We start from the raw sequence: 21,005 nt of genomic DNA on the forward strand, positions 1-21,005 counted from the left end.
TTCACATCGTGAAGGTGGAGACCCACCTGCCCTGCCTTCTCACCCCTCCTGCATCTGCTCTTGGCTCCCAGAATTCTGGCAATAAGCCTCTTGAAACCTCTCCTCTTAGGCACTGTACATCCATCAAACAAAAAAGTGTTTCTAAATGGTTGAAACAGTGACGGAGACCCCCACAACGCCCTGCTACCACCGCCACCCTGAACACCTTTTCTGGAACCTGAGAGATAGAGGAATGCAGTCTGAAAACAAGTCATTTAAATCAGTTTTTCAAATATTTTTCATATCAATACATAGGCCCACACCTCCCCCGGTATATACATACACCTCTGGAAAAACTTAACACTTTGTAGCCTATTTCATCCTATTCTATTTCTTTTTTAAAAGTCACCTTTGATGCATCTCATTGATTTCAGCAACCACTGATGACTATGTTGCAACTCACAGCTGAAAACACCAGTCTATCCTGAGAAAAGATGGATACAAGTTATCCCCAATGGCCTGAGTCTTTGGCCTGGCAGTCAACATGTCCATCCCACATGAGATTCCAGCTTCTCACTAAATGTACACTCTGGAAGGTAGTGGTGATGGTTCAAGTCATTAGGTCCTCGCCATCCATGTGGGGCATCTGGGTTGAGTTCATGGCTCCTTTCAGTCTTGCCCAGTTCTGGTCATTGTGGGCATTTGGGGAATGCACCAGGAGATGGTAACTCTCTATCTACACCTCTCCTTCCTTTCTCTATCTCCACATCACCATCTTGCTGCCTCTTAAATAATTTTTAATCAAATTCCCCACCACCACTAAATTATGTTAAATGTCTTCATTGTTAGCAGTATTAACAGAAATAGGTAACTGTAGATGGTTATTGGGTTCTCACTTTTAAAATTTTAAGAACAGAAGTAATAGCCCCTTGCCAGGAATAACTTTGGATGGGAGGAGGGGTTGATGTTTGGCTGTATCTTTGGCCCCTGGAATTCTATAACTGGACTCTCCGCGACAGCAGGGGCCATGGTGTAAGTAGAGAGATGGTGGGGGACAAAGCCATCTACCTTTTAGGCAGTGTTCATCATTTAATTTGCTGTGAAGTTGTACAACGAAAGGAAATAAAACTAAGAAAGACACAACGGCTGAAACAAAATCAGTTGAACACTGAAAATAAAATGCTCCTTTTCAACCACCCTTTTTTATTCATCAAAAAGTCAGTGGAAAAAAAAATAAAAATTCAATAGTAAGTCATCGAGAATCTGGAAAAAAAACAGCAAAATTGGCAATCCATTCACAAATACTTCATAGTTCATATGAAAAAGAAGAATAAAGGGACTGTTAGGAAGTCATGGATTCTTGGGTTCTTACAGAATATTAGCTGATATAAAAACAAAGCACTGAAAGTATTACAATTCTTTTTAAAGTTGATGTTTAAAAATGGGACTTTTTCTCCTAATGTAGGGGATAAATAGCATACCAAAAAATGAAATAAGATTAGCAGTTTTTTGGGGTGCTTCTAACCCCAGGTTTCTGAAATGCCTCAAAGAACCCAATTAACAGGAGCAGGGGAAGACCCCGCCGGCTGGCTCTGTCACAGCGTGGCCTGGGGATTAAGATGCACTTGTTCTTAGTGAACAAAAATGGAAACAGCTATAGAATGTGAAATTCAATGATGAGCGCCATCTCTACTTCAAGCACTTGTTCGTAGAAGGTCTGTGCACTCTTGGTGGTTAGTTTAGCAGCTACATTTCAGAAAGCAGCCAGCATTTTAAAACTTGACCACACAAAACCCAAGTAACAGGTGGGTGAAAGACAGGAGGCTGTCGCTACTGTCCACCAAAGCCATCCTCTGCTGAGCCTTGAGCAGTATCTCTAATTCTATGTATTCAGACAGCTTTATTTGTTCGGATGTTTTAGTCGCTTTTTGTACCTTTAACTTGGTGCGCTGCATTGTGTTTCCTCTTCTCAAACAGCTCTTTGACTTCCTCATGGGAATGCAAACTAAAATAGCCCCTAGAACACCTAGCGCCCAATAAATGGCAATTCCTTTTCTTCTTCCCTTCAAAAGTGAGATTTCAGGAGAGAACCGTAGATGGGATTCTGACATAATGGCTTTACCTGGCAACCTATTCTACTACTGAAGAGGAAAAGGGTGAACATTTGGTGGACCCTATGGCACCTGCAAAAATGGAGCAGTCAAACATGATGGGAAATTGACATGATAATGAGCTCATTTGTATTCCCGCTTGCTGTCCTTTCCCTGACTTCCCTCTGACTACTTAGCCAAATCCTTTTGATGGAATGTGACACAGCCTCCTCAATCTGGAGGTGTCTGTTTTTCTGTGAAGGTGATCCCAAGACCCATTACAATTCACCAGTTCTGTCGTCTGTCCTCAGAGAGGAATTAAGAGAAGATGGGCGTGGGAAATCAACTTTAGGAGAAACAGGAACATTCAAAAATTGGGAAACTTCCTAATTCAAACTAATGAGGTCTGCAGATTGATCTGCTTTAGAGTAAATTTTATGTAGAAAAATTGTCCTATAGAAACCATCTCAAATCGTTTTGGGAATGAAATGGAATATAAATAAATATTTTTTCAAATAGTAATGGTTGCAGAAAACAAAAACATTGAATCATTTCCAATAAAATAGAGGATCTATTTTAATGGACAGTCACATCATCATGTGCAGCCCTTACTTATATACAGACAACAAAAGCCCTAAATCCTTGGGCTCAGATCTTTACAAACAATATGAAGCACCAGCAGCAACGATATTTTTGCAGTGGTGCTTAGCCAGAGCTGTTCATCAGCGTAACCAGGTCTGCTTTCAAAATACAGATGCCCAGCCTCTCCAAACTTATTGCCCAAGGGTATCTCTGGAAAGACAGGAAAAGGATAAGCTTCTGTTCTTCAGGGGTAGGGGGATTCCCAAGTTGATTCTTATGCACATCCTTAGCCCAAAACATGAGTTTATGGAACATTCACCACCATGTAAACATTGTGCTTATATTCTCATAAATAGGGACTCTTAAAAAGGTGATGTGCTCACTTGGCTAATCCTCCACCTGTGGCGCCGGCACCCCGGGTTCTAGTTCCAGTTTGGGTGCTGGATTCTGTCCCAGTTGCTCCTCCTCCAGTCCAGCTCTCTGCTGTGGCACAGGAAGGCAGTGGAGGATGGCCCAAGTGCTTGGGCCCTGCATCCGCATGGGAGACCAGGAGGAAGCACCTGGCTCCTGGCTTCGGATCGGTGCAGTGCGCCGGCCACAGCGCGACAGCCGTAGCAGCCATTTGTGGGGTGAACCAACAGAAAGGAAGACCTTTCTCTCTCACACTGTCTAAATCTGCCTGTCCAAAAAAAAAAAAAAAAAAAAAAAAAAAAAAAAAAAAGTGATGCAGTACAATACTGGTACATCTAGTTTCAAGGTCAATGCCTTTGTACCCTGTGTTCTATAACACCAAAGAAACCCAAATGCACCTTGTAGTTAATAAGATTTAGCAGAAGAAATGGATGCTGATGCTAAATAAAACTGCGCTAATCCCTGGATGCTGAGAGAACTGAGTACCCAGCAAGCTTCCTGGGTTGTGCAGAGCTGCTGGAGCAGTGTTCCCATCAGAAGAAAAGGCAGTGGTTTGCCAGTCTCTCCTCCGACACATGTGTTAAGAATTGTCACCTACCCCAGAGCTATATTTTATACCTGAGCAAGCCTTTGTCCAAACACGCAGTGTTTCCTTGCTAGGACACATCTGGCCTGCTCCTTGAACTGGTGCTCTGAGATTAGCTGGCTGGACTCCAAGTGAGAAGGCTTTTTATCTTTCTCACAGTGACAGGAAGCATTTGGGAGCCCCAGAGAGCAGGCACAGGAAGGATGTTGATGTTATTGTGGATGATGTCGCTGCTGCTATCTGAGAGATCAACTCCTGAAGCACCACCACGTCCACCGCACTGTCACCTGCCAAGACCCAACAGCGGCTCTACTGCCTACCACATGTTGTCCAAATCTCTCAGCCTGTCAGCTATCCTCTCTTTCATCTGATACGTCCTTCCCACAAGCAGGGGCCACGTTCTCTTTCTATAATTATTTATTTTAATGTGATATGAAAGGCAGAGAGACAGAGACAGACAGACACAGAGAGATCTTCTATCTGCTTACTCATTGCCTAAATGCTTACAACACGCAGGACTGGGACAGGCCAAAGCCAGGAGCCTGGAACTCAATTCAGGTCTCCCACATGGGTGGCCAGGATCCAAGTGCTTGAGCCATCATCTGCTGCCTCCCAGAGTGCACATTAGCAGGAAGCTGGAGTCAGAAGTGAAACCAGAACTGGAACCCAGACACACCAATATGGGATGTGGGCATCCCATTCAGCCTCTCTCTCCCTCTCTAAGATTTATTTTAAAAGCACAGTTACAAAAAGAGAGACATACAGAGACAGAAATCTTCCATCTACAGGTTCACTCCTCAAATGGTGCAATGGCTGGGGCTGGGACTGGGCTAGTACAGAGCCATGAGCTAAGAGCTTCTTCCAGGTTTCCCACATGGCCCAAGGACACAGGCCACCTTCTGCTGTTTTTCCAGGTACATCAGCAGGGAGTGCAATCAGAAGTGGAGCTGCTTGGACTCAAAGCAGCACTCATATGGGATGCTGGCAAGAAAGGCAGTGGTTTAACCCTCTGCATCACAAAACCTCCCTCCCTACCATGCAGTGTCTTAACTGTCATGCCAAATGCCTGCCTCAGGGGTCAGTTCCTTAACCCAGCCACGTGTGCATGGAAGACTTTGTTCTGGGAAAGCACCAGTCACCCTTCATCACCTAACAGCAGCAGCAGCTGTGGGAACAGGTCATGCACAAATTTGGGAGGCTCATTACCTGGGTTTGTCCTTGAACTTACTCTCCGAAGCCATTTATCTTCTTAGAAGCCCCATTCCCTTATCTGCAAGTAGGAATCCAACTCCTGTCCTGTGAGACCACAGCTGAGAGCACAGCAGTGCTCCCGAGAGCAAGGAGAACAGACCCAGAGGGGCTTATGGCTCGGATTATAATGCATCAGCTGCAGGTCACCTCTTCTTTCACTATCACTCACGACAAGGGAGACGATGGCTTAGTGTGCGGTATCAGCTGAGTGGCTTGTCCATTCTGTGCACTCAGAATCTCCCTGATAGTTACAGAAAGAGGCTTTGTCACCTCCCAGGGGATTCTGCAGAGACAGCATTTCTTTACCATGAACATATCCATCGCCAACACTTAGGTCCAAGCCCCTTTCCCACCTGCATGCACAGTTTCTACACACTGTAGACACGTTTGCCTACATTTGCGCCACTCCCCATCAGGCGGAGGTGGTGAAGAGCCACATGTCAGGAAAGCATGTGAGACCTCGAGGTAAGACACGAAGCATAACCAAGAGAGACCACTGGCCTGGAGATCGCAACCCAGACCCCCACCCTGACTCTGCTACTGCGACCTGGAGCTTCCTCACACAAGCCATTTTGCTGTTCCTCAGGTACAGCTGCCACAGTGTGTGGTGTTGACTCGATAATCACTCAAGTCCCTTCAGACTTTGTGACCTAGAGAGATGCTTGCTGGTAATGCAGTCATGGCGTTGCAGCATACTGTCATGAAGCTGTTCATGTCTGACATCTCTTACACACACACATACACATCATAGAAATAATCATAGTTCTTTGACAGGTAGCCTAGGGTTAGAGCCACACAAGAAACCCTCTTCAGGCTTGTAAAGGGACTAAGTCAGGATCTCTTTTTGTGAAGGACTGGCTTAGGCTCTGAGAGTCACCGTTTCTTCCTAGAGATGCAATAATGCAAGGTTGCCTTGGAGGTCTCTCATATTCTCTCTCTCTCTCTCTCCTCATATTCTCCTATGATCCTTTCACACCACCACCAATAAACAGAGCAATATTGAGTCTAGATCTAATTTTTATTTTGTTTAATGTTCTATGCTCTTCAAAGCAATTTTTCTTTCAAAAATGTGTTTTCAACTGGTCACTCTCCCCCGCCTTCTTGTGCACCTCTTAATTATCTCTGGGACAGATTTATGTGCTCCAGATGCTGAGCCGGAGCTGCTATAATTCCACCTGCCACATCTGGCTCTTCAGCACGCCAGGCCAGAAGCTTCAAAGTTGCATCTCTGTGCCATACGTGGTTACACTGCGGGCTGCTGCTTTATCTCCTCGGATGTAATTTTCCTTTGATTCACCTATAATTCCGAAGAACTGATGCATTTGTCTCCATTTTGAATAAGGTTCTATACAAACGCTCCATTTGATCTCTGAGCAGACCTCTTCATTTCCTCTTATGTGGCCTCGCCTTTAATTCAGACACAAGCCTTAGAGCAACTCAGAACTACTGCACCTGATTTCTTTGCACGAGCAGGTTTGTTTGTTCCAAGTGCCCTGGTCCCTGTTCTTGGGGGAAGAAAGCAAAGTGGGGGGGGGGACCATTTGTGTGGCTGCTTTTGAGAAAGGGAAGGGACGGACGGGTGTGGCTCAGCAATTTCAACTCCACCTCCTTTGCATTCAGACACAGCCTTAATGTTACACCCCATATTTTTTTTAATGACTCGATTCCTTTTGGGAGGAACCTGCCAGGAAGTCTGAAGTGTTATTGCAAAGCATCATTGCCAAAAATGTGTTCTACAGAACGCTCCTCAGCTGAACGCGTTGGGTCAATCCCTGCAGAGGTCTCAGTACATGTTAATGTACTGAATGTTCTGACAAGTCCTGCGGCACAGACTCAGTGGACTGGATTTTCTGGAACAGTTTCCCAAACTTGCTGGACTCTAAGCCCTTTCGCCTATCACAGCCATTAGCCTCTCGACAGACCTAGGGTGTGAGTGCTGCTGTGCCTCCCCTTGTGAGTGCACGGCACACACACAGGCAGCACAGGGGCTCCTGTGGACCCGTCTGGAGGCTGGGCCATCACTGTGGACCCGTCTGGAGGCTGGGCCATCACTGTGGACCCGTCTGGAGGCTGGGCCATCACTGCTATGGTGGTGGTGCCACTGCTCAGACCAACTGTGGTTGGAAGAGGGAATGTGGCCAAAACAGTAATTCATTTTCCTGGGCATCTCAAAGAAAACAAATAAACAAAAAGCCACACTTGGCTTCAAAATATCAGAGGAATTCCAGAGCAATTTTCCCCAACGAGGCATTTAAATAAAGATTAAAACTGTCATGTGTCTTATGACAATTACTTGGTGGAAAATTTTACTTGAATGCCTAAATTCTGGCTCATTTGCCTAGAAGCCTGTACTAACCATTTTATTTATACACTCTATGGTCAATACATATGAGGGGCTTTAAACAGTTCATAGAAAATGTACATCATGGGGGCCGGCACTGTGACATAGCGGGTAAAGCCACCGCCTGCGGTGCTGGCATCCCATAGGGGCGCCGGTTTAAGTCTCTGCTGCTCTACTTCCAATCCAGCTCTCTGCTATGGCCCGGGAAAGTAGAAGATGGCCCAAATCCTTGGGCTCCTGCACCCTCTTGGGAGACCCGGAAGAAGATCCTGGCTCCTGGCTTTGGATTGGCGCAGCTCTGGCCATTGCAGCCATCTGGAAAGTGAACCAGCAGATGGAAGATCTCTCTCTCTCTCTCTCTCTCTCTGTGCCTCTCTATAACTTTGCCTTTGAAATAAGTAAATAAATCTTAAAAAGAAAAGAAATGAAAAGAAAATGCACATCATCTTTTAAGTCTATTTTCTGTGAACTTTTTGAAGCCTCTTGCATGTATGATTTGCTGGGGCCTCCGCTTTCCCAAGGTTACCGTTAGCAGACTAAGTTCTCCACAAGGCAATGACACACATCCCTGGCATGCCCTTTTCCAATCTGCCAAACCCACAGACACCTGACTTGCACATTTCCTATCTGCTAAGTGAGTTCAAGTGGCCACCCAGCATTGACACATCTATGAATTTTTATTTTCTTCTTTCCATCAGCCTGTGGGAGTTATATAATTTTTCAGACAGTAGCATATAGTGTGGACTCCCTAGGACAGACTTTTAAAACTAACTTTATGAATCGTCTATTTCCAAAATCACTGAGGGCTGGGGGAAGCTTGAATGTTTCGGTTCCTCATTACTGCATCTTACCAGGAAACATCTATGTAATACTGGCTTTTGTAAAGCTGGAGATTTTCAAAGGATCTCTGTCCCGTACACTTTGTCAGCTATTATCAGTAGGTTTTTATCTGATGTGTAATTAGTTCATCTCCTACCATTTTTCTATTTCTTCTGCAAACCAAATCAAACTGGTAGCCCTGAGATAACTTGAAGAACCAGGAATGCAGAGAACTAAGGTGCTTCAAAAATACTCGTGGAAAAGGGAACTAACAGATAAGTTTATGGTGGTTCAAGAGTTATTGAAATCCGTACATGGTTTTTCCATAACTTTTGAAGACCTCCTCGTATGCAAAAGGGGTTTTCACACAGAGCTACATGATCTACAATATCTGTTCCAATGCATTTATTACATCAGTCTCCACTCAAACCTTTTAGCGATTTTACACAAAGTGATAATTCAGGATCTCTTCTACTTATATTCCAGTAAGAAAATTTGAGCACTATAAATTCACAAACCCCTAGCTCTTACCTAAGGAGTTGGAAGGCAAAAATTCCACTAGCAAACAACGCTGCATAAGATGCTACAGCTCTCCAAGTTAATGCATTCACAGGTAATGGAAAATAATGAAAACACCTTTTACATATCTTATGATTTATAAAATACAAGCCAGACTGCCTAGGTTCAAGTCATGCCTCCACCACTTCTAGCTGTGTAGCCTTTGGCAAGTCACTTAACTGCTCTCTACCTTAATAATCTCATCTATAAAATTAGAACAATATGGGGTCGGCGCTGTGGAATAATAGGCTAAGTTTCTGCTTGTGGTGCCAGCATCCCAATTTGTGTCCCAGCTGCTCCATTTTTGATCCAGCTCCATGCTGATGGCCTGGGAAAGCAATAGAGGATGGCCCAAGTGCTTGGCCCCTGCACCCGCATGGGAGACTTGGAAAAGAAGCTCCAGCTCCAGCTGTTGCGGCCATTTGGGGAATGAACCAGCAGACCGAAGACCTCTCTCTGTCTCTCCCTCTCCCTCTCTCTGTAACTCAGCTTCTCAAATAAATAAATAAATCTTTAAAAAAATGAGGACAGTAACTGTATACTTTTCATAAAGTCATTATGAGACAGCGTTCATAAATAGCATACAATTAGCACTAAGTATTTGCTATTGCTGCTGCTGCTCCCATCACCATCATCATCATCATTTCAGCTGATTCTGAAAGCACCCCTAGGGAGCAAGCAGGTAAGATAGGATCATAAACACATGCATGGATGAAATGAGGCTCAAGGAAGTTCAGTGATTTGCTAAGGGGACACAAGTAATAAGAGCAAAACAATATCTCACAAAGGGCTCCTCTCTCATCTGCAGGGATCAGGACAAGAGGCCCATGTATCCTAAGTCTGAATAGTAAAGAATTATAAATCAAGCTAATGAACTTTTCTTTTTAAAGATTTTATTTATTTACTTGAGAGGTAGAGTTACAGACAGTGAGAGGGAGAGACAGAGAGAAAGGTCTTCCTTCCATTGGTTCACTCCCCAAATGGCCGCAGTGGCCAGAGCTATGCCAATCTGAAGCCAGGAGCCAGGTGCTTCTTCCCTGTCTCCCATGTGGATGCAGGGGCCCAAAGACTTGGGCCATCCTCTACTGCTTTCCCAGGCCACAGCAGAGAGCTGGATTGGAAGTGGAGCAGCCAGGACATGAATCGGTGCCCATATGGGATGCTGGCACTGCAGGTGGAGGATTAACCAACTGTGCCACGGCCCTTGCCCCAAGCTAATGAACTTTTCAATGTACTATGTTCTAGTCTTCTACCTTGACAAACATCCCTTCATAATAACAAAATGAAAAAAATAAGTGTAAAGGTAAAATTGATACACATACATACACACAACTAGGTAAAATAGCAAATTGGCATTTCTAAATGCTAAACTGATAAGCCAGAAATATCTAGATGCGCAATAACATAACACACATGCACACACAAATGTCTTGACTTAATAAGTGCTATATGAGACAGAAAGCACACATTACTTATAGTCACTCAAAGTTTTTCTTACCATCATTTCAGCAAAATCATATGGTTATAATTGAGATTTTCATGTACTCTACATTCCATTGTCAGTAATACCAAACTAAATAAACCTACTTGAACTATTGTCATTCTTAAATAATTACTTTTTTAAAAAGATTTTTTAATTTATTTATTTGAGAGGTAGAGCCACAGACAGTGAGAGGGAAAGACAGAGAGAAAGGTCCTCCGTCCGCTGGTTCACTCCCCAAATGGCCACAACGGCCAGAGCTGCACCTATCTGAAGTCTGAAGCCAGGAGCCAGGAGCCTCCTCGGGGTCTCCCACGTGGGAGCAGGGGCCCAAAGACTTGGGCCATCCTCCACTGCTATCCCAGGCCACAGCAGAGAGCTGGATGGGAAGAGGAACAGCCAGAACCAGAACCGGCGCCCTCATGGGATGCCAGCGGCGCCACAAGCGGAGAATTAACCCACTGCACCATGGCGCCAGCTCCAAATAATCACTTTTTAACTTTAATTTGGAGAAACTCTACAGTAGCAATTGGAACTGCCAGTACAAAATGCTTAAAGCAGTACTTAGATTCATAAATTCACCATGAATTTTACAAGTCATCTTCAAATATTTTAATGAAGTCATATGAAAATTATCTTTATTATAGAGATTATTTTTAAAAATGATTTATTTAAAAGGCAGAATATCAGAGGGAGAGAGAAAGGGACAGGGAGATCTCCCATCAGCTGGTTCAACCCCCCACAACCACAGCTAGGAAGACAAAGCCAGGAGCCAGGAATTCCATCTGGGTCTCTCACATGGGTTGTAGGGGTCCAAGTACTTGAGTTATCATCTGCTGCCTTCCCAGACACATTAGCAGGAAGCTGGATCAGAAGTAGAGCAGCTAGAACTGAAACCAACACTTTGGTATGGGATATTGGCATCACAGGCAGCAGCTTAATCCACTGTGCCATGACACCTGCCCCCATTATGGAAAACATGGAGTGTTTGACAATCATCATATAAATTACTGTCATTCATATTGCAATTTCTGTCATCTCTCAGACAGTACCAAGACTGATACAGTATTTCCTGAGTCCTCTCAAATTTTTCATGTTTAGGTATTTCAAGAAAACACAAAGATATTGCAATATGGCACTCAGTGTCTTCCCACCTCTTTTCAACTGAGACTACATATTGTTGCTTCTTTTCCTTATTCACACAAATGATTTATTTCCCCTGTTTTAATTTTCTTATCTTTTTAGCAGAATATCATTTTTGTTGCACATATTACATATAGTTCCTTTCAATACAGAAAAAAATACTTTTTCAGTAACTTAAAAACTAATTTAGCTATTTAAAAAATGAAATGGGCAGGGGCTGGCACTGTGGTACAGCGGGTAAAGCTGCTCTCTCAGACTCTGGCATACAATATGGGCAATGGTTCATGTCCTGGCTGCTCCAATTCTGATCCAGCTCCCTGGGAGAGCTAAGTACTTAAAGCTAACGTACCTGGGCTAGCAGAGGAAGATGGCCTAAGTGCTTGGGTCCTGCACCCATGTGGGAGACCCCAATGAACCTCCTGGCTGCTAGCTTCAGCCTGGCCCAGCCCTAGCTATCGAGACCATTTGGAGAATGAGCAAGTGAATGGAAGATCTCTCTCTCTCTCTCTCTCTCGATCCTCTCTCTGTCTCTTTCAAATAAATACAAAAAAAAAAAAAAATGGGGCAAACTTAGATCCTACCTGATACTTTCAGAATAGAAACTTAAATTTTATACCAACTAACTACGCAGCACAAATTCAAACTCAATTTTGTTTTCTACCAAAGTCTACTGTTTGCTTTTGACTTTTCTTTTGCCTTCCCTAACCATCTAGTGAAGCTCGTAACAAAGAAGCATCAGAAAACATGCTCTCCTGTGATCAAGCAGCTTCCTAGCCCAGCCTACTTGCTGTCTCTACAAAGTCGGGTACTTGTACTTCTCAGTAGACTCTGGGAGTCCATGATAAAGCACTTCGGTGACATAGGTCTCTTTTAAATATTGAACTGTTTTGTTGATTTTTTCCTTCCATCTCATCTATTTTAATTCCCACTTATGTGTGTGTTTTAAAATGCTTTTACAGTGGTTACCAAGGACTGGGACAGGGAGTTGGGGAGATATTGCTCAATGCTAACGAAATTTTAGTTAGACCAGAGAAATGCAGTCAAGAAATCTGTTGTACAACATGGAGACTATATATATTATATTTGACTCCAGTCAACTTTGTATGTTAATAGGCACATTCACAATTATTTTCAACTCATGTATCTCACTCCCCACGTATTTTTCTTAATTACAGACACTTTAAGCTTTTTAAGCTTCAGTTGGATCATGGCCTTCTGTTTTACTCTGAGCTCTTTGGTCCAACTGAAATAATTTACTGGGAGCTATTTTATTAATCCAATCAAACATCTGAACCAAAGTTTTGCAAGCCACGTTCTTGATGTGGTCTGGGTCCCAGGCTGGGTCTTAACGGCAAACCTCCTCACTCAGCCCTTGCCCTCAGGCTGTATGTGAAAATGAGTTTCCTCATTGGAAGGAGAAGAGCAATAGTGGAGCATATCAAATCAACAGATCCTGGGATTTATGGATTTCCCTTTGTCCCTTTTATTCCTCATTGCTCATCAACCCATTCTTTGCTCAGCTCATCTCCCTTGTAGTTTCTTAACAAATGCAGCTAATAACAAGCAACCTATGCTGTTAACATTCTGTCTCAAAGTCTTTTCACACAAAGTCACACATCCAAAACACATACATCCCACCTGTGCTGGTCTGACCAAGTGTTTCCCTGATGCATAACATGGCTTGCCATTTTTCAATATCCTGGTAAAGCTTCCTCAATGCCTGAGACAAGTCCACAGATATTAAGGCTTTGTTATAACAGAACCCATTCCTGGTATAATTCCTGTATTTGCTAGCTTTTGTCGTTGCAAAAACATCAGTGTCTTATAACAACTAACAATGATTTCTTCATCACATTCCTTGAGGGCTATGAGTTAGATCAGTTCTGCTAAGGTTTCCTGGGCTCCACCAGGCTCCTCTGGGCTCCACTGAGATCTGATTTGCTCTAAATGTCTTCCCCATCTGGGACCCAGGACAAAGGATCACCTGCTGTTGGAGCATGCTTTTCTCTTAGTAGAGAATGAAAAACCAAGATGGATTAGCACCAAACCACACAAGCACACTTAAAGCCTGAGGCTGGCGACAATGTAGTTCATATCCATAGGTCTAAGTGAGTCATGTGACCAAACTCAAAGTCAGTGGGCAGGGAACATATTCTAGGCAGAATATAAGAAATCTTGGCAAGGATGAGAGGGAAACAAACAACCAAGAACAAATAATCTACTCAATTGTATGTATTAAATTATCTCATTTTGAAGTCCCCACCTACACAGTGGTCATTTGTTTCATTCACATATATATTTTTATACACACACACACACACACACATGGGGACTTCAAAAAGTTCATGGAAAATATGTATCATGAAAAAATGTATATGCTTTCAAAAATTTTTGAACCAAAATAAATTTATCTTTTGATTCCATTTTCCACGAACTTTTAGAAGTACCATTACATACGCATACATAGTTGCATTAAGTTCTTCAATGTTAAGAGCAGGCCGGAGAGGCTCAATTCTGATGATGATAAACTCCAGAGCCTAAAAAAATAGCAGATGCAAGAATATTGAGCTTTAGTGTCTGTACTTCTCTCTCTGCAGACCAGCTACAAATGTTTTGCAGATGGATACCAATCTACCGATTGTACTTTTCTACAATATAAACCCGAGGGGATGTGAAACATATGGATTAACAGCAGCTCTCTGCAGTAGGGCAGGTCTATTAAGCAGCTGATTAATTCCAGACCCTTCCTGCAGGTGGGGCTATGGCCTCTAAGTAAAGATTTTCTGACAGGACTGCAGTGGGTAGGGTGCCTAAGGTAAGGGAGAGGGAAAGAAAGGGACAGAGCACAACAAACACAGACAATGAGTGTGGCAGAAAGAGATAAAGATAGGAACAAAAAGAGGGCTTCTTTGTTGTTTTTTATTGATAAGAAGAGAACCTGAGTACCTATAGAATCTTAGAGAGAAGAGATTTTAAGAAGACATTGCAACCAAGGTGTCCATCATCATATGAATAGGTAAAGAAAATGTGGTATATATAAATAGAATATTATTCAGCTATAAAAAAGAATGTAACAAAAGAGTGTAGCTCTCAAGCTACACTCAAGCTACAGAAATCCCACATATTGCGAATGTCTACGCCCAGGATACAGGGCAGGGGCCATCCTAGTGGGCTTTATCCTGTAGTTATGTTGTAGGTAATCTGAGCAGAGACATATAACGAAAACACAGGCAATCAAAAAGCATGCTATATCCTAGCCCTGGTGTGGAGAGGAGGGGGCGGGGAGGAGAGGAGGAGAAGGAAGAGGAGAGGGAGAGGGGAGGGGCGGGGAGGGGAGAAGAGGGGAGGAGAGGGGAGAGGAGAGGAGGGAAGGGAGGGGAGAAGAGAGGAGAAGAGGGGAGGGGAGGGGAGGGGAGAGGAGAGGAGGGGAGAGGAGGGGAGGGGAGGGAGAGGATAGGAGAGATGAGTGTTTTCTCTGACTGGTCTTCAAGGATGCAAAGTCCTTTCCACAAATGCTATGAAGTAAGCAGATGATCCAGACATAGAAAGATTGACTTGCTAAATCATTATTGCCTTTATTTTGGGGAAAATATTGCTAGACAGTAAACAGAGAAGGAACCCAATCTGGATCCCATAATTCATTCCATGGTTAGCCTTTTTTTTGCAAGTAAAATTTCCTTAATTTCTTATTCCTGGTACTACACCACAATTACAGAGCAATATACCTGGTGTAATGAAAAGAAAAAAAAACAAAGTAACAACAGATAAAATGCCTCAGGAGTGTACATCTAATTGACACTACCTGCATTAATCAATAGCTCTACTTTGTGCAAACTGTGGCTATAACAGTTCTAAACAAGGATTTCCTGTTTAGGCTGCAATTGACTTATCTATGGGTCATCATTCCTTCTGTGGCAGATTCTTAGTTTCTCTAATGCATTCAGGACAACTGTCTCAGGGTAACCTGCAGTTCTCCTGACAACTCCTTGCTCTCTCCCCTAAGAACTGTAGTCAGTCCTTCTCTGCTGTTTTTAGAACCTTCTGCTATCATATCCACCACTATCACCACCAGATCCATTACCACCACCACAGGAAAGCCGGCACTTCTTCCACCTAAACTGCCCCATTTTTGAGTCCAAAATTCGATTGATGCTGTTCACCATAATGTCCAAAATCACTGATAATTCTACCACCACCACAGTTATCATTTCCAAAGTTCCTTCCTTCATTGCAACCACCACAGCCTCTTCCTCCACCATGTCCAACACCACCACAGCCTCCTCCTCCACCATGTCACCCACCTCCACAGCCTCCTCCTCCACCATGTCCAACACCACCACAGCCCCCTCCTCCACCATGTCACCCACCACCACAGCCCCCTCCTCCACCATGTCACCCACCACCACAGCCTCCTCCTCCACCATGTCACCCACCACCACAGCCTCCTCCTCCACCATGTCACCCACCACCACAGCCTCCTCCTCCACCATGTCACCCACCACCACAGCCTCCTCCTCCACCATGTCACCCACCTCCACAGCCTCCTCCTCCACCATGTCACCCACCACCACAGCCCCCTCCTCCACCATGTCACCCACCTCCACAGCCTCCTCCTCCACCATGTCCAACACCACCACAGCCTCCTCCACCATGTCCAACACCACCACAGCCTCCTCCTCCACCATGTCACCCACCACCACAGCCTCCTCCTCCACCATGTCACCCACCACCACAGCCCCCTCCTCCACCATGTCACCCACCACCACAGCCTCCTCCTCCACCATGTCACCCACCACCACAGCCCCCTCCTCCACCATGTCACCCACCACCACAGCCTCCTCCCCACCATGTCACCCACCACCACAGCCTCCTCCTCCACCATGTCCAACACCACCACAGCCTCCTCCTCCACCATGTCCAACACCACCACAGCCCCCTCCTCCACCATGTCACCCACCACCACAGCCCCCTCCTCCACCATGTCACCCACCACCACAGCCTCCTCCTCCACCATGTCCAACACCACCACAGCCTCCTCCTCCACCATGTCCAACACCACCACAGCCTCCTCCTCCACCATGTCCAACACCACCACAGCCCCCTCCTCCACCATGTCACCCACCACCACAGCCCCCTCCTCCACCATGTCACCCACCACCACAGCCTCCTCCTCCACCATGTCACCCACCACCACAGCCTCCTCTTCCACCATGTCACCCACCACCACAGCCTCCTCTTCCACCATGTCACCCACCACCACAGCCTCCTCCTCCACCATGTCACCCACCTCCACAGCCTCCTCCTCCACCATGTCACCCACCTCCACAGCCTCCTCCTCCTCCAGTTTCCACTACGGCCAAAATCACCTCCACTACCTCCCAAGTTTCCCCCATAATCCATAACGTTGCCAGATCCACTTCCACAGCCTCTTGGTGGTCCAGCAACAGATTGCACATCTTGTTTAGAAAGGGCACTTTTAACTTCACAACAGTGCCCATTAATAGTATGGTATTTCTGAACAACTGTATTGTGATCACCAAAAGTTACAAAAGCAAATTCTCTTTTTTCCCCCTGTAACTTCTGTGGTTTCAATCTTGTCATACTTATCAAAGTCATATCTCAAATTCTATTCCTCTGTATCTTCTTCAATGCCACCAAAAAAATTATCTTCTTCACTGTAAATGGGCAGCAGGCTTTACCAAATCCTCTCTAGAAACAGCTCTCTTTGGTTCCAATACATGTGCATCAACTTTGTGTGGTTGAGCATACATGTTCCTGCATAGCATTTTAGGTCTAGAAGGTACCTTACGGACAGTGCAACCATATAATTTATCATCCAAACCAGGATATTTTGATAGTAAAAGGAAGTGCTATTAATTACAATGGGCCCAAACTAGGATGATCCCAAGGAAATCAGGACAACTGCTGGTGTGTATGTGTGTTAGTCTACAACGATGATCTCCCGCTCATAGTCTATGCACATTCTGTTCTTTCCATCAAAAGCAGAAATTTGTCTGCCTTGCCCTTGAATCCTGAACTGGCATTGGGACTGGCTCGAATCAACAGAATGTAGTGGAAGTACCTCTGTACCATTTGCAGATCAACTTAAGCGTGATAACTGCCTTTGCTCTCCTGGTCTCTCAGTAGCCATGCTGTAAAGAAGTCTGGGCCCTGAAGGATAAATACAGGAGTGTTCCCCGAGTAAACCATGTGGAAATTGTGAGAAGTAATAAATTTTTGCCTTAAAACATTATCTTTTGGAAAGGTTGGTTATGCAGACAACTGGTTATGCTCCTTATAGGTAATAATAGTTTACCATCTACATACAACATTACTTAAACTAATTTTATACTACATATAACATTACTTAAACTAATTTTAGCCTTTGACAGTTGGAACACCTGTATCCCATAGCAAAGTGCCTGGGTTCAAGTCCCAGTTCTGCTCCTGATTCCAGCTTCCTGCTAATACACCTGGCAGGCAGGAGATGGTAGTCCAAGTAGTTGGGTTCTTGCCACACACGTAGAAGACCCAGATAGAGTTCCTGTCCCCTGGCTTTAGCTTGGACCAGTCCTGGATGTTGTGGGCATTGGGAATGAACAAGTGGATGGCAGACACCTCTTCTCCCTACAGTCTTGCAAATCTACTTTTTAAATTAATAAATAAAACTTTTTAAAAAAAATCTTCGCAGCTAAGTCCTAAGATATTTGCCATTCAGCAACAATAACAGGTAAAAGCTACTAGATGATCATGGCATTCACTAAGACGACAGAGGCAGGGGAGAAATTACAGGCAATGACAGCCTCCACTGAAGTAGGAGAACCTCAGATTCCACTTGCATGGTTCTCCCAGATACAGATGATAAAACAAAACTCTGAAAGTCCATAGTAGCCTTTAGGAATCCATCTCTCTCCTACAGAATAATCAGATTTTGTTTTGTAGATGACAGCATTTGGAGACAAGCTATGTCATAATGCAGGTGCAGATCACTCTAAGTCCCAAAGCACAGCAAGTATTAATATAAATCTGTAGCAAGGGAGGAGGGCCAGTGTGACCCAGGGAGAAGTCTCCATGTTAAATATGTTGAACAAATTACACTTGAGTGGTTTACTCTAAAGAAAACTGTCAAGTAGAAGGCATTTGAGTAATGGCTTTAATGAACAGAGAAACACCATTTGAAATTAGCACATCTAAAGTTACTAAGATAATGGACATTCTACCTGCTTGACAGATCCTTCACAACAGAACAAAAGCAAACTGGAACACAGACATTTTTGGCTATTATTAGAATTTTCTAACCAGATGTGCCTGACTTATTGCATTTTTTACTACTATGGTCAGCCAGTCTAAAAAAAGAAAGCAAAAGGAACTATAGAGAAGAAATATTAATGATTTCTAGAGGAATCTACGTATTGTCAGTAACCATGAAAAACACTCTATTGTGTTAAGTGCTTTGGGAAGAAGCAGATGTTTTGACGGGCCTAGCAAACATCTATAGTATTATCTTTGTCAACTTGCTACTTTGGTGTACTATTACAGCCTATCAGTTGAGCTAAAAAAGCCCCAAAATTATAAAGTGAAAGGCAGTCTGGAAACTCCATCTATTATATGTATTCCCATTCCTTCCCACTGTTTGCTTCTCCCTGAGGGGGTGTCCACAAACTCAGTTCTTTCATCTGCTTCAGCCAGTGAGCCCTTGATAATCTGCAATCTCTTCATTCAGACTGCAAGGCATTTCATTCATGTGGCCTCTGAGCCTTGCAGTCTGGAAAACCAACATGAATTGTCCTGTGATGTAGTTAGGAAACAGAACATGGGCTCTAGAGACCCACAGCCTTGGGCTTGAATGTGGGCTCTGCCACATACCAAATGTATGATCTTGATTTTTTAACATCCAAGATTATTGCCTACGGGCACTTTCTGGACTGTAGTGCAAGGACAGAGTACCAAAGCAGGGCATGGCAATCACACTGAGAGGAGAAAATAAAAACAAGAGTTCTGATATGCAGAACTCTCTAGAATTAATGGAGCAGGATAAAGGAGGGAAGGAAGGAAGGAAGGAAGGAAGGAAGGAAGGAAGGAAGGAAGGAAGGAAGGAAGGGAGGGAGGGAGGGAGGGAGGGAATCTGCTGCTGAAGAATTAAAAAAAAAAAAAAAAAAAACAAAAAAACAGAATATAACTCCATAGAGTAAAAATCCATAAGATCAAAGAACAACTAGGTAACCATGCTCCACAAATTTTGGGTAGAAACAGTTCAAGCTCTAACCAGCTCCAGTCAAGAGACCTGATTCCTTCAGCAGAGATCCCAGGAGTATCTTACCTAGAGCAAAGCTAACTGAGTCCTAGAACAAGAGCTACTCTAGACCTTCCATTTAAAAGCTTAAAAAACAATGTCAAAAAAAAAAAAAAAAAAAAAAGAGAGAGAGAGAGAGAGACGGAGAAAAGTTAATCTTTGATTAATACAACTATGTGCCAGTCCAGAACTCTGTACTTATTAAAGAGTGACAATAAAATACAAATGTTCCATTGTGTAAGATTAACATTGTCTAACACCCGATCAAAAAAAAACATAGAAGACACAAGATGGGGGAAACTGTAACTGACAATCAGATAGCAAACAAATCACTAAAAACAGGTGTAGAAATGATAGAGATGATGGCATCAGCAAACATGAAAACAGCTATTATAAATATGTTAAAGAATTTAAAGGAAGGCATGAACATAATGAACAGATAATCAGAAGACAGTTTTAAGAAGAACTAAATGAAACTTTTAGCACTGAAAAACACATCTCAAATGGAAAATTTACCAGATAGGGTTAGAAAAAGATTAGATACCACAGAAATAAAGTCAGTGAACATGAGAACAGAGCAATATTAAATCATAAAAAATGAAACACGGGAGAAATAAAATAGTTTCAGTGACTACAAAACTACATCAAGTAGTATAGCATATGTGTAACTGAAGTACCAGGGAAAGAAAAAAATATTTGAAAAAATATAATGATGAGAAATTTTCAAAACTTAGGGAAAGCAATCAATCCAGGGATGAGAAAATGCAACAAACCCCAAGCAAAGTAAACAAAAAAAGACCACACCAAGGCACATCATAATCCAGTTGTTATAAACAAGCAAAAAAGAGGACACCATAAGAAGCATCCAGTGGAGAAGACTCATCACACACAGGGGAATAAAGACTAAAAACAAGGAAAGTGAGGAGAAACTACAATGCATATTTAACAAGTTGAAAGAAAAAAAAAGTCAACCTAGAATTCTACACCCAGTGAAAATATCCATAAAAAATGAAGGGGAAATAACGGATTTTTCAGAAACACATAAGGAAGCATTTCAGAATGAAGGGATAAAGAGCACTGAAAATTTTAACTATCTTGGTGGAAATAAATTTTATATTTGACTTTTTTAGAACATGATTGCTTATAAAATATTATATTGTATTTATAACATATAGAAATACAATGTCAGAAAAAAGTATGAAGAGTAGGAAGTATAGTTGTACATTTCTCATATTAAGCATGTAAGTGGAAAGACAGTATTTGAAGCTAGACTGTGATAAATTAAAAGTACATGGGGAAACTGTAAAGCAACTATTAAAAACCAGTGAAATGAAGAAGTGTTGCTAATAAACAATAGAGATAATGGTTAGCTCTCTACTTAGTGTAGGGTTAATCTTAGGAGTATAAAATTAACTGCAAGTAGATCTTTGTAAAAAATAAGAATGGAAATGGGAGAGAGAGGAAGAGGAAGG

At 43.2% G+C, this 21,005-nt stretch overlaps 1 long non-coding RNA gene across 5 annotated transcripts in view; it reads right to left on the bottom strand.

The window, feature by feature from the left end:
• LOC103350973 (uncharacterized) overlaps positions 1-21,005 on the bottom strand; it is a 265,690-nt gene that overhangs the window by 149,839 nt on the left and 94,846 nt on the right. The gene's annotated exons all lie outside the window — the stretch shown is intronic.

Source organism: Oryctolagus cuniculus, chromosome 13 (genome assembly GCF_051225735.1).
Source record: "Oryctolagus cuniculus isolate XC-2025 breed Fujian yellow rabbit chromosome 13, ASM5122573v1, whole genome shotgun sequence".
In the NCBI taxonomy this organism is placed as follows: Eukaryota; Metazoa; Chordata; class Mammalia; order Lagomorpha; family Leporidae; genus Oryctolagus; species Oryctolagus cuniculus.